At 37.9% G+C, this 11,590-nt stretch overlaps 1 protein-coding gene across 3 annotated transcripts in view; it reads right to left on the reverse strand.

The window, feature by feature from the left end:
• Positions 1-8,325: 8,325 nt before the first annotated feature.
• The window catches only part of mdga1 (MAM domain containing glycosylphosphatidylinositol anchor 1), a 179,226-nt gene continuing 175,961 nt past the window's right edge, over positions 8,326-11,590 (reverse strand). For all 3 annotated transcript variants that reach the window (XM_079665543.1, XM_079665542.1, XM_079665544.1), the window contains one exon: positions 8,326-11,590. This exon is cut by the window's right edge and continues 394 nt beyond it. The gene's annotated coding sequence lies outside the window, so the exon portion shown is untranslated.

The raw sequence follows: 11,590 nt of genomic DNA on the forward strand, positions 1-11,590 counted from the left end.
GTTTCCTCCCTTACACGCAGACATGCTATCGAGTTAAGTATTGATGGAATCTCTCCCTTACATTTGGCTATAGCACTAACAGATACGTTTCTGCTGCAGGAACTTTTGACTAATGGTATGTAGTCTAGTAACAGTACTTCAAAAAATACTGAAAAATGGTCGGATAAAGCAGGATTATGCAGTTCGACTAATAGTTGCCCAATTTCAATACCACAACGGCCCCTACACACGGCGACGTGCGTTGAAGCTTCAACGCTTCTGCCCATTCACTTGTAATGGGGTGACGTCACGCTTTCCCGAACTGCATTATGGGAGCAAAGCTTCTATCTATCTATCCATCCATCCATCCATCCATCCATCCATCCATCCATCTATCTATCTATCTATCTATCTATCTATCTATCTATCATTCCATCTATCCAAAATGGCCCAATATTAGCAATATTATTCATTCAGAATATTGCTCCTCTCATGCAAAATGTGTTACATACTTCAAAATAAATGGTCTCTTTAGAATATTCTCTTATTATCAGAGTGGCTTCAGGCAACATAATTAGTGAAGAGCAGATAAAAGAGAATCGAAAGAAAACCCTAATGCATTAAGGTAGATGCATTTTTTTGTGGATGAATGTGCCATTCACCGTCCGTCCTGGTTTTCTACGGCTTTATTCAACAGGGAGAAAGTCGTTTTGTGAAAGGAGGAGCCAATAAAAGCACCTCTGGAAATGGATGAGTGCCACGGCCTCTCCTACAAACCTCTGGCTGTCTCTGACTCACCCCATCCCATTACACGCACACGCACACACGCACACACACACACACACACACACACACACACACACACACACACACACACACACACACACACACACACACACACACACACACACACACACACACACACACACACACACACACACACACACACACACACACACACACACACACACACACACAGACACACACACACACACACACACACACACACACACACACACACACACACACAAAACTGCTCTTGCTGTTCTAACTCGGTAAGTCCTGATCACAACGTTGAACGGACCATTTAACGTTAATGTGATATTAGAAAACAAAAGATAATGCTTGCAGGGATCCATGTGATGATGGACTACAGTATGCACCTCTATTTTTCTAAACGTTTGAACTTGTACTGTCTAACCGTGGTCTTGCATTCACCAGGATAACTACAAAAACACAGTAGCAGTAAACAGTAATGATTTACTAAATTAAGTGAATGAATAACAGTAGAAGGAGTTCGATGGTTTCAATAAGTAAAAAACATGAAAACCTAATCTTGTACATTATAATACAAAAAATGACTATTCGGTATACATTTCTCGCCTTCTTTCATTTGTGGGTTTCACGAGAAGGTTGTAAAGAAAACATGCTTTCCAATGTATCAGAGCCATTCAGATTAGTAACATGTTTTTCCTTTTGGACCAAGGATTGAATGCAACCTGCAACCCTGTGAGATGGCTGCAATGTGAATTGAGACTTTTATATTTTAGAGGTTCTTTCATCCACATGTTCTTATGAATAAATGTAGTGAAATGTATTAAAAACAGGATTGCATGGTGGCAACCTTTTTGTTGACCTTGAACACTTTTGTCTTGCATCTTGGTGGGCAGTAAGGCTGCACAACATAATTGAAATATACATTTGCGAAACATAACTAAACATGAATAACCAGCAGTTAGACATGGGCGAGGACTTTTGGGAGTTAAAGAAATACAAACAAACTCTAGTGGAATATATTTAAAATGTCTACGTCTTTTCCATTTCAGAATAACCTGTAACACTATATTTCTAAAAGTAAAATGATTGGTATTGTCTTGTAAATACAAAAGTGATTAAACCTGCTTCCTGTACAGCATCCATAAAACATTATTATTAGTCAAAGAGTTCCTGCTTGACCTTGCCTACGCGGCACAGACCAATCGATTGCTGTGATTATTACAGCAATGTGAGTCACTTTAATTTGAGTTAGACGCCAAGGAGCATCAGTATTCATGAAGACAGGTCAGACTGCCTGATATTTTCCAACCTCAAATAAATTGTGCTGATTATATGACCTTACTCATTCTTCCTCCTACATCCTCAATCAATGACTGACATGCAGTACTGATTCAAGCTTAATATGGACTCGCAGAACACACAATGAGAATGATTGCATAACAAGACTGAGGCTGTAAGAGATGTTTGTCTTTTATCAACAGATGACAAGAAGAAATGGAGGAGGGAGAGAAAAGGGTGTGACGCAACCAAGATCCCTAGGCTGTAATCAAACCATTGGACGTTGCAGAAATATGCACCAATTTGGCTACGAATGTGCTCTTAATGGTTGGTGTTTAAGAGGTTTTATGTACCTACTCAATTGTACATGTTGGCATGCTCACATTTGCTAATTGAACACAAAGTGCAGTAGAAGCTGGATGGAATATCATTAGTGTTTATTGTAAGGAATAAAATAAAGCAAAAGATCAGTAAAGTTATTACAATTCGTCTGATTGAGGCATACAGTACATGTCTGTACCAAATGTTAAGCAATGTAAGCGTTCAAGAAATCCACCCAATAGTTGAGACCAATACAATTCAACCTCTGTGTGGCGTTAGAAAAAAAGTCTGAACATTACGAAACTCATTAAGATGCATTGTCTGGTAACCATAAATGTCTGGAAAAAAGTTTTCCCAATTGCATATGTTGAGACCTGATGGGGGCAATATAAAAGGTCAGGGGATCGAAGAAGTCATTATCAAGATTCCCACTCTTTGGGTCATCTGGTGCTGTTTTGCTTTGTTTTAGATATACAACGTGCCTTTTACTTGGAACTGTGTTAAAAATGTAGTTGTTCCACTATAAATGTGCCAATTGCGGAATTTATGAGATACAAGCTTATTGTGGGGGTGTGTTTACGTTGTACGTGATAGGCTAAGGGGCGGGAGATACTGTATCTAAGTGGAGAGATGTCCCACCCAATCAGAGCAGATTGGGCTTTCCGACAGAGGGCGGGAATAGGTGCTGCAGCACAGGCAATATGAGAAAGATAAAGCCTGTTTGAACATCATAGCATGTAAACATGTCCAAGTAGGAGCACAAAACATTAAAAAGACACCTGACAATCTTTTTGGTGTGTAAGATGCTCATCGTCTTCCTCCCAATTTGTTCTAATACAAGTTGTTTACCCAATATTATGTCTTGTATTTGATTCAAAATCAGTATCAATCCTGTGATTAAACTATGTGTTCACAGGCAGATCATGGAGCTGTTCACCCCACTCACTCAGGAATGAACTTCTTAGAGCAGTTAGAACAGCACAGGCACTTCTTGTCCTCACACTGAAGATGAACACTAAGCTTGTCAAGTAGTACTTCATAATCCCATAACAGTGAATAACATACCCTCAGTTGTAATCACAACTACTACACTTCAAAAAGTAATCCATCTCTTTCAAACCTAAATCTAGCTCAGGTGTAGATACAGGTAGAAATGCATAACGAGAATACATCGATACATAGATTTGATTTGGAATAAGATCAGGAAATACTACACACAACTGCTGGTTTGCAGAGACAGCTATGGCTCAGGAGGTACATCACATTGTCCTTCATTTACAAGATTGGTGGAGAGTTATTTCCTGGCTCAGCTTGTAGAAGTGGAAGAGCCAACCTTTGTTAAAAATGCAGACCACTCACAGGAGTTAAAAGTAAATTCTAGTCAGACCTCTTCTGAGACAAATCTTAACATTTTACCTCCACATTTCTGGCACTGAATAAGCATTTAAAGGAAACCACAGAAGAGAAGTGGGTGATAAATAATGTACAGAGGACAGAGTCATATAATAGTTATATCCCTTAATACACAGAGTGTCTAAAGCACAAGTTCTCAAAAGGCTCAATATCAAACAAATGGAATTCACTCTTCAAGCTAAGTTTGTCACTCCTTTGAGAGCATGCACATGTAAGGTGTGTTTAACACAACGCTCTCATCCATGAGTCGCCTTCTCTTTCTCTGGAGGAAAGAAAGGATGGAGGTAAGGAAGTGAGGGAGGAAGAAAGTAAAGACCTAAAATACTGTGCATTTAGTTTAGTTCAAATTAACCCATAGTTCGACAATACTGAATATGTCTAAATGTTTGGGTGGATATGTGGTGAGGTGGAAGATGGTGAACAATACATCTAGACATTTCCAATCAAGAAATCTGAAATAAAGTGTTTTTATTTATTTATAATAATACAACAACATAAGAGCAAGAAGAGAATTTCCAACAAAAAATACATTAAATATAATATGAAATTCTGACTTTTAGAGGTTTAACATAACTATTTCACAGTCAGGTAAAGTGGGAGATCCTGTATCCTATGACACATTTTTCTCTGCTCTCAACCAAAGTTCTGTTGTCTAAGAAAACCATCAATTGTTGAATACTGTATAACTGAATAGCTATATTTTAGTATTCTTCTTGGGAAACAGTCTCTCTCTCTCTCTCTCTCTCTCTCTCTCTCTCTCTCTCTCTCTCTCTCTCTCTCTCTCTCTCTCTATATATATATATATATATATAGATATAGATATATATTTATATATAATTAGGTTTTTTACAACTCTAGCCTGCTTAGCACCAAACTAACTGGGGTATTGATAGCTGCCAAGTTGCTCTGTGCACAAGGATGTATTATATATATATCCAGAGCAACCATCTGAAAATAATAAGGATTTCTCAGAAGCAAAGCTTGGACCTGTCAATAATGAACCCCTAGTAATCTTTGAATCAACAGCCGCAGCAGCAAGGTCCTTCTCTCTTCATACAAGTGCAAACAACTAGGTTCAGTAAGAAATCCCACCTCAAAAGACAACAAATGAAGGAGAACAGCAAAGCGCTGAACCATTCAGCCCTAACGCCTCCACCCTGCGCTCCACTAAGAGGCGGCTCAGAGAAAAAGGCACACATTAATTAGACTTCTATCTGTACATCTCTGCTTCGCTCAATTGAGAGAGGAGGGAGAGAAAAGAGAAAATATGAGAATGGTGAAAAAGAAAAAAGAGCCGTGAATAAGCGAATGTCTCTCAAGTCTGATACTGTGCAAGTGAGCTGACACCAGTTATTTATGTGCGTGTGTGTGTGTGTGTTAAAAAGAGAAAGAGAGATATAATTCATATCTTTGAAATATTTCACATTTCCCTGCGCTCCAGACTGAAGTAAGAAAGTAAACAGCCTTGTTAATAATAAGGTCAAAAGACTCACAGGTTCTTTACACTTGCTGTATGTTTACCAGCCGGGACAGAGACGCTGGCATTGCTTTCACCTTGTGAGTATGTTTGTGTTTGTGTGTTCCCTGTGGACAGATTCCTGTGGCTGCGATAACATTACAACCGTGCAAAATGCAGTCATGTAAATTTACAGATATATAGTTAGGATCAAAATGAAGGTCAAGCTTAACAATGGGTGTGGTAATTGCCCCTGGCTTACCTATACACAATTGGTGTGATCCAATTGCAAGATGGTCTCTAGTTTTGGCCTGAAACCATTTTTAGTTATTCTCATTGCATTCAGAAATGGGAATGTAGGGGAGAGTGACAGGAGAACAAAGACAAAAGGCTGAGGGAAAAAACTGAAAGCAATTGCAAAACACAATTAGAGACGGTGATAATGTCAAAGCCAGGCATACGATTAGCACACGCCCTTGGAGTGTAAATTAGTTCCGATTACTGTATTTGTTGTTATGTTGTGACTTTGCTGTGACATCCTACGCTGAAGTGCTGAAAGATGGAAGAAAACATTCTTGTGAGATCATTTACACACATATCACAAATTAGGCATGCATGAGCTGGCAGCCTTGGCAGTAAAGTCATTAGCTAGCAAGCTCTGACATTTGTTTAGCAATTAATTAATTCCTGAGGATTCTCATCAATTGAGTGTTGCATCAACGACAAGTGCAATCAATCACGTCTACTCTCAATGAAGAGCACAAGGGTAATCTCAAGTCAAAATACATGAACATCGATTTTTTTTAGAATTATCCAAATGATGTTGTATTATTAAATAATGTGAAAGCAGTTATGTTATGAAGTTTCATGTTATGTTCTCAGTGTGCACCACTAATGCATATTTTGTTAAGAAGTCCAAACATGTTGGTTTATTAATCACATACTGTAATGTGATGTAAACAAATAGTTATTCTTCCCAAAGTAATTATGTTAAAAATAAAAAAATAAAAGTAAGGGGTACAATAAAGGCATATATGGAAATACATTTAATATTTCATTATATTGTAGTGCTTAATCTAATTGATGCCATGAAGGCATACACATTGCACAGCCAATGGATGTTGGGTTGGAAAATACAAAATGTGTCTGATTTAACCGGACTTCCGTCATAAACCACGAACCATTTCTGAAGTTCCAATAGACTTAACTAATAAACCAATACAACTTTAACTTCAGTTTTAAGAAGTTAATATGCCAGACTATTCATTACTTGGGACAACCGTTGCATGGCAATTTCTGGCAACAAAACTACAGGAAGATACAGCAATTAAGCAAGAAATAGCATAACCTTCGTAAAACAGTAACTTTTAATATCTATTCCCCAGTTTTTGAATTGAATAATAATGTGTGTACTACTAGGGTTTAGATGTGCTGTTTAGCAGATTATGATACCCAAGGACAGAGTCTAACTAGCTGTTTCATTTGCTTCAAGTGTTGATTACAGCTCATTTAAACTAGCTGGCGTCCGGCTGTTGCTTTTTATTTATTGTACAGACATAAGAGTGTTATTGATCTTTTCATTTATCTAGCCAGAGAAGGAACTTGGGTAATACCCAAACATATCATTCCCTTTTCACACAAGAGCAATTGCAGCGACAAACAATAATACCTTAACCTTTTGTGTTTCATTGACGTTTATTTATACCTTTCAGAATCATATTTCAAATATATTTTCCTCTAAAATACTTTAGTACATGACAGCAATATACAACACCCAGCACTGTTTGATACCCCTCTCCCTTTTTTACACATTAAAGGTGCATTTCAAATCTTCTGTTCCAAAAATGGATTGAAACACAGACCGATGAAGGCTATGCTGTCGACCTGACACTCAGCATGTGGACAACTACTGTGACTCATGCACTGATTCCCAAAACGTACTTAATGCGAAGACAATGCTTGTCACAGTGAATTACAATATTCAGGTGAGGCCTAAAAAAGTCTTATATAAGGTATTAAGGCTCACCATTCTGAAGCTGCTTGTTGAAATACCACACTGTCATGTGTCAAAAAAGTCCTCTAGAAGTCAATAACTTTTTTTGTCCCAGACTTTGATCAGAAGGAGAAGTTTACAAAACAATATCAATCCAACAAATATTTTGAAATGTTTTGCTTTTCACCTGTTTTTGGGAAGACAGGGCAAGGGTCACACACAGCGTTTTGTGAAAAAGGTCATTGCAGTCTGTAAAACAGGAGCGCAAAACACTCATGAGATTACGTAACATAACAGGGAAGCCAGGACTCCAGAAGGAAACGTGGTTCTATTGCCAAACTGTTCCTCTCTGTTTTGGCAGCTTTTGCACTCAAGGAGGGAATAGAGGCTGAGTAGGTCCGTACAGTCTCTTGGACGTCAACTCCAATCAGTTGAAGATAGTACAGATGGTAAACAGTAAGTGGATAATTAACAGTCAGTTTGTCATAAAAGTGTAACTCTACTGGGGCTCAGTAAACAGATGATGAGCACGTACAGGAAGTGGAAAGGTTGCTCTAATGTAAATGACTCAAACAAGTGTATTCCTTATAAGGAATATAAATACCCTTTAGATGTTACATTTTGGAAAACACTTCTCTTGAGATTTGAAGTAGATAGTTATCTACCAGAAAAGAGAAAATGAATCTGTTCATTTCCAGCACTAATTCATGTGGTACACTTTTAGCTAGTTGTCTTGTCTTTGGTCTGACTTTATAACACAATTACAAACTAGAAGTAAAATCATGTACAATCTGTAGGTGCTTTCAACCTAACCAGCATACAGTAAGTGTTGTTCCATCACACTATGTATGCTGGTTAAAAGCCACAGGAAATTATTTTTGTGAAGTTGACTTGGATTCAATATGGTAACACAGATATGTTTTGATATACCTTGAACCTCTTCTCCAATCCAGATGTATTACATGTCTGTTGCATGCTAACTAACAGCTGTGCTACACATCTCATTGCTCTTAGTTTCAGCACTGCATGACGATCCGTATGTTTAAGATGTTTGTTTGCTACTAAAGCATTTTACCCCCGGACAGATAATATTATCATTGACAGAAGCTTTTCATTGCTGTTCATTTTTATTTTATTGACAGATGTTTTTTTTTTAAACAAACGAAGCACATGATTATTTTGTACTGAAATAATAATGTCAATTGAACTATATGCGATGATTTTAGATATATGATATATGAAAGCCTCATATTGTATGTATCCTAGATACCACATGGGCAAATGTTAGTGTTGCTACAGGTGTGCTTACACTCTAAATATTATGTAATGGCAATTTCTAAAGCATTTAAATGCTTGATATCAAAACCCAAAAAAGGATGATTGCTTGATTATCTTTAAACTTCCCTTTGGGCAGTCATCACCTGGGAAATACGCAATGCTTGTGATGCCTCAGAGTGGACTGTAGTGTGCCAGTATAGAAGCATTTTGATGATTCATTTGTGCAAAAAAAAAAACATTATATCGGAGTAGATGAATACAGTAACAGTTAGTTTCCCAACTTGACATAAACCATTGGTAAAGTGACCATGTGTTGCTTCACCAGGCAACATAATGATAATAACATATTGGTCAGATTATCTGCACATCTGTATGTCATGCCTTGATATTGTGATCTCAGGGTAGGTGAAATGAATAAATGTCTTCTTTCACTTTGAACTTGAGCTTAAAGTTGCCCCTCAAAGTGTGTTTCTTTTCATTTTGAAAATATAACAATGTTTCAGACAATACATCTGAGGTTTCCACAGTATTCTGTCAGTTAATTCGCAGCTGTCGCATGTCAAAATGCAAAAATGACAGAAGTAATTAGTCTCTGTTACCACTGCCATTGAAATATGAGGAAATATGAAGAACACTTTGACAGTAAGCACAATGAAAATGCCATGCACATTAATGCTTCATGACATTTCTAAAAGTTAAACTTAAGCTCATTTAAATACAACATCCTTATCCCTTAGCCATTTAGGAAGGTGAACATTGAGTTGTTGCAATAAATACCTAAAAACATACACCTGTTTTGTCTTGATGTGCGTGGGAAATATTTTAAAAGGTTTAAAATATTTTCAGCATAAATGTACAGTCTACGATTGCAGCATGACAAAGCTACATTGACAGGAAAGCATGTCACTCAAATTCACTTCTAACGTGGTTGTAACATTCAGTTGCAACCTGCCATGAGATGTACAGTAAATGGAGATGGAGCTAATGTACAGGATTATTGAGAGTCTGCAGGTTTCAGAGGGCTCCCAAGTCCATATAATACACCACTGACACAGAGCTTCACAGGTTAATCCAACATGCCTTACGCAGTATTGAGTGACTGAGTTGTCATTGATACAGTATGATGTTATACTCATACTGTACAGCAGCCAGCAGTGCCAGCTTAACAAAGAAATTGCTACTCACACCAAAGTGGAACAATCTATTAGGCACGTCATTTATGTATGTTCTGCACTACTTATGATTGTAAAGCCAACAATACAATTTGTAACAACCACAATTAAGAAAAAGCAACCAAAAAAGGGATCAAATCAATTTGAAATAACATAGACAAAAGTACATATGGTGTTCATGATTGATTCACATGTGATGTACATGGTAATGAAGACGATCAGCATAACAAGTAGATCACTTACTGCAAAAGCGTAACATGTGAATTTGGAGCTTTCTTGAGATAGGTTCAAGCGTAATGGAGAACATTGAAAACATACTATCGATATGATTACAATAGCTACAGCTTCTTTATTGAACTTTATGAATGATGACTACAATTGTATTTAGAAAAAAATCCCTTCCCTTCTGAACTGCCATCTCAAATGCAATCATAAAGGTTTGTATTCAGATCTATCGATATGAGTATTGCTTAACTTCAACCATCATATTTATGTTATTATGAAAAACAGTTTAAACTACAGACATTAATTAAACAAAACAGAACATCTGATATGCAATCCTTGCTGCTAACAATCTGACAGTTTTTTTCACTGCATGGGAAATTCATACATAACATTCAATTACCTGTGGAGAGAGAAATATTCAACTGAACTCACTCCAAGCTCTTTGAGGCCCTCTTCGACGACACCTTGTTTTCCATTTCATGAGAAATAACATGTCCTGCTTTTCAGTTGTGGCTCGTCAATCTGGACATGACCAGTAATGATGTCCAGTGATGCGGAGTTCATGGTTAGGGCGCAGAAACGTGAAGGCTGTATCTATCAACTGTGGTTTTCTTTTTGTTTCATCCATAGAGGAGACATGTTTTGAGGCAGAGGGTGAGCTGAGGGCCTGGCTGTGATGTCAGCAAGGAAAAAAGTGTCTGTGTGTGTGTGTGTGTGTGTGTGTGTGTGTGTGTGTGTGTGTGTGTGTGTGTGTGTGTGTGTGTGTGTGTGTGTGTGTGTGTTCAGTACGTGCCAATTCAAGTTGAGGTTTCCAATCCAGTTGGCTTGGGTCAACTTTGCTTTTCCCCTCCTCGTGCTCAATTCTGGTTCTCGATCACGAATCATCTTCTCTTCTTCTCATAAATATTAATATAATACTTTATTACCCGTTCCCTTTGACCCTTCGTTACGCCATGAACCAAAGAACAACAAAAAAGCAAAATATCAAAAACATTGAATAGGTCTGACAAATTGCAACATCACATAATAAGTAGAATAAAACCCAAAGGTACAGCAGAGGTTGTATAAACATTGTGCTTCTTTAATTTCACTTTGTAAAGTCCTCCACTGTCCTAGTTGTGTTTAAGTTTAAACTTTGTTATATTTAATACATATATAGAGATAAATGTACACGTATAATCCGCGCTGAGGTTCGTCTCTTGTGGCAAGCGGAGGGCAAGCAGAGAGGCTACCAGGAGCACACTTCTATTTCCTCTGTTTCTGGCTCGTCCTTTTCTCAGCATTCATTTATGTATTCATTCAATCATCAGTTTCTTTCTCTTAGTCCGTCCCTTTATCATTCGTTAGCTCCCAACGTCCCAGAGTTTGGGACCGATGGGAGACAGTCTTGTGAAGAAGAAGAACGGGTTTACCCTCTTTTTCTCTCTCTTACACTTCCTTCCTGGAATCCTGTTCCTTCGTTTTATTCCCTCAGGTCCTTTGTCATCTTTGGTAGAGCGTCCGACACTTTGGTGTGTCTGGGGGAATAGGGTGGGAGGGGCCGTTGAGGATTGCGGTTTGAGGGAGGGGGAGATACATGAAAGGGAACATGTATGGATGATAAAAGGGTGGATGAAGGAGAGGTAAAGGAAGTGACACGCTGACATGGGTAAAGTGATTCTAATCAGATTAATAGAGAGACAAAGGAGAGAAGGTGAA

The sequence above is a fragment of the Notothenia rossii genome (assembly GCF_949606895.1).
Source record: "Notothenia rossii genome assembly, chromosome: 2".
NCBI lineage: Eukaryota > Metazoa > Chordata > Actinopteri > Perciformes > Nototheniidae > Notothenia > Notothenia rossii.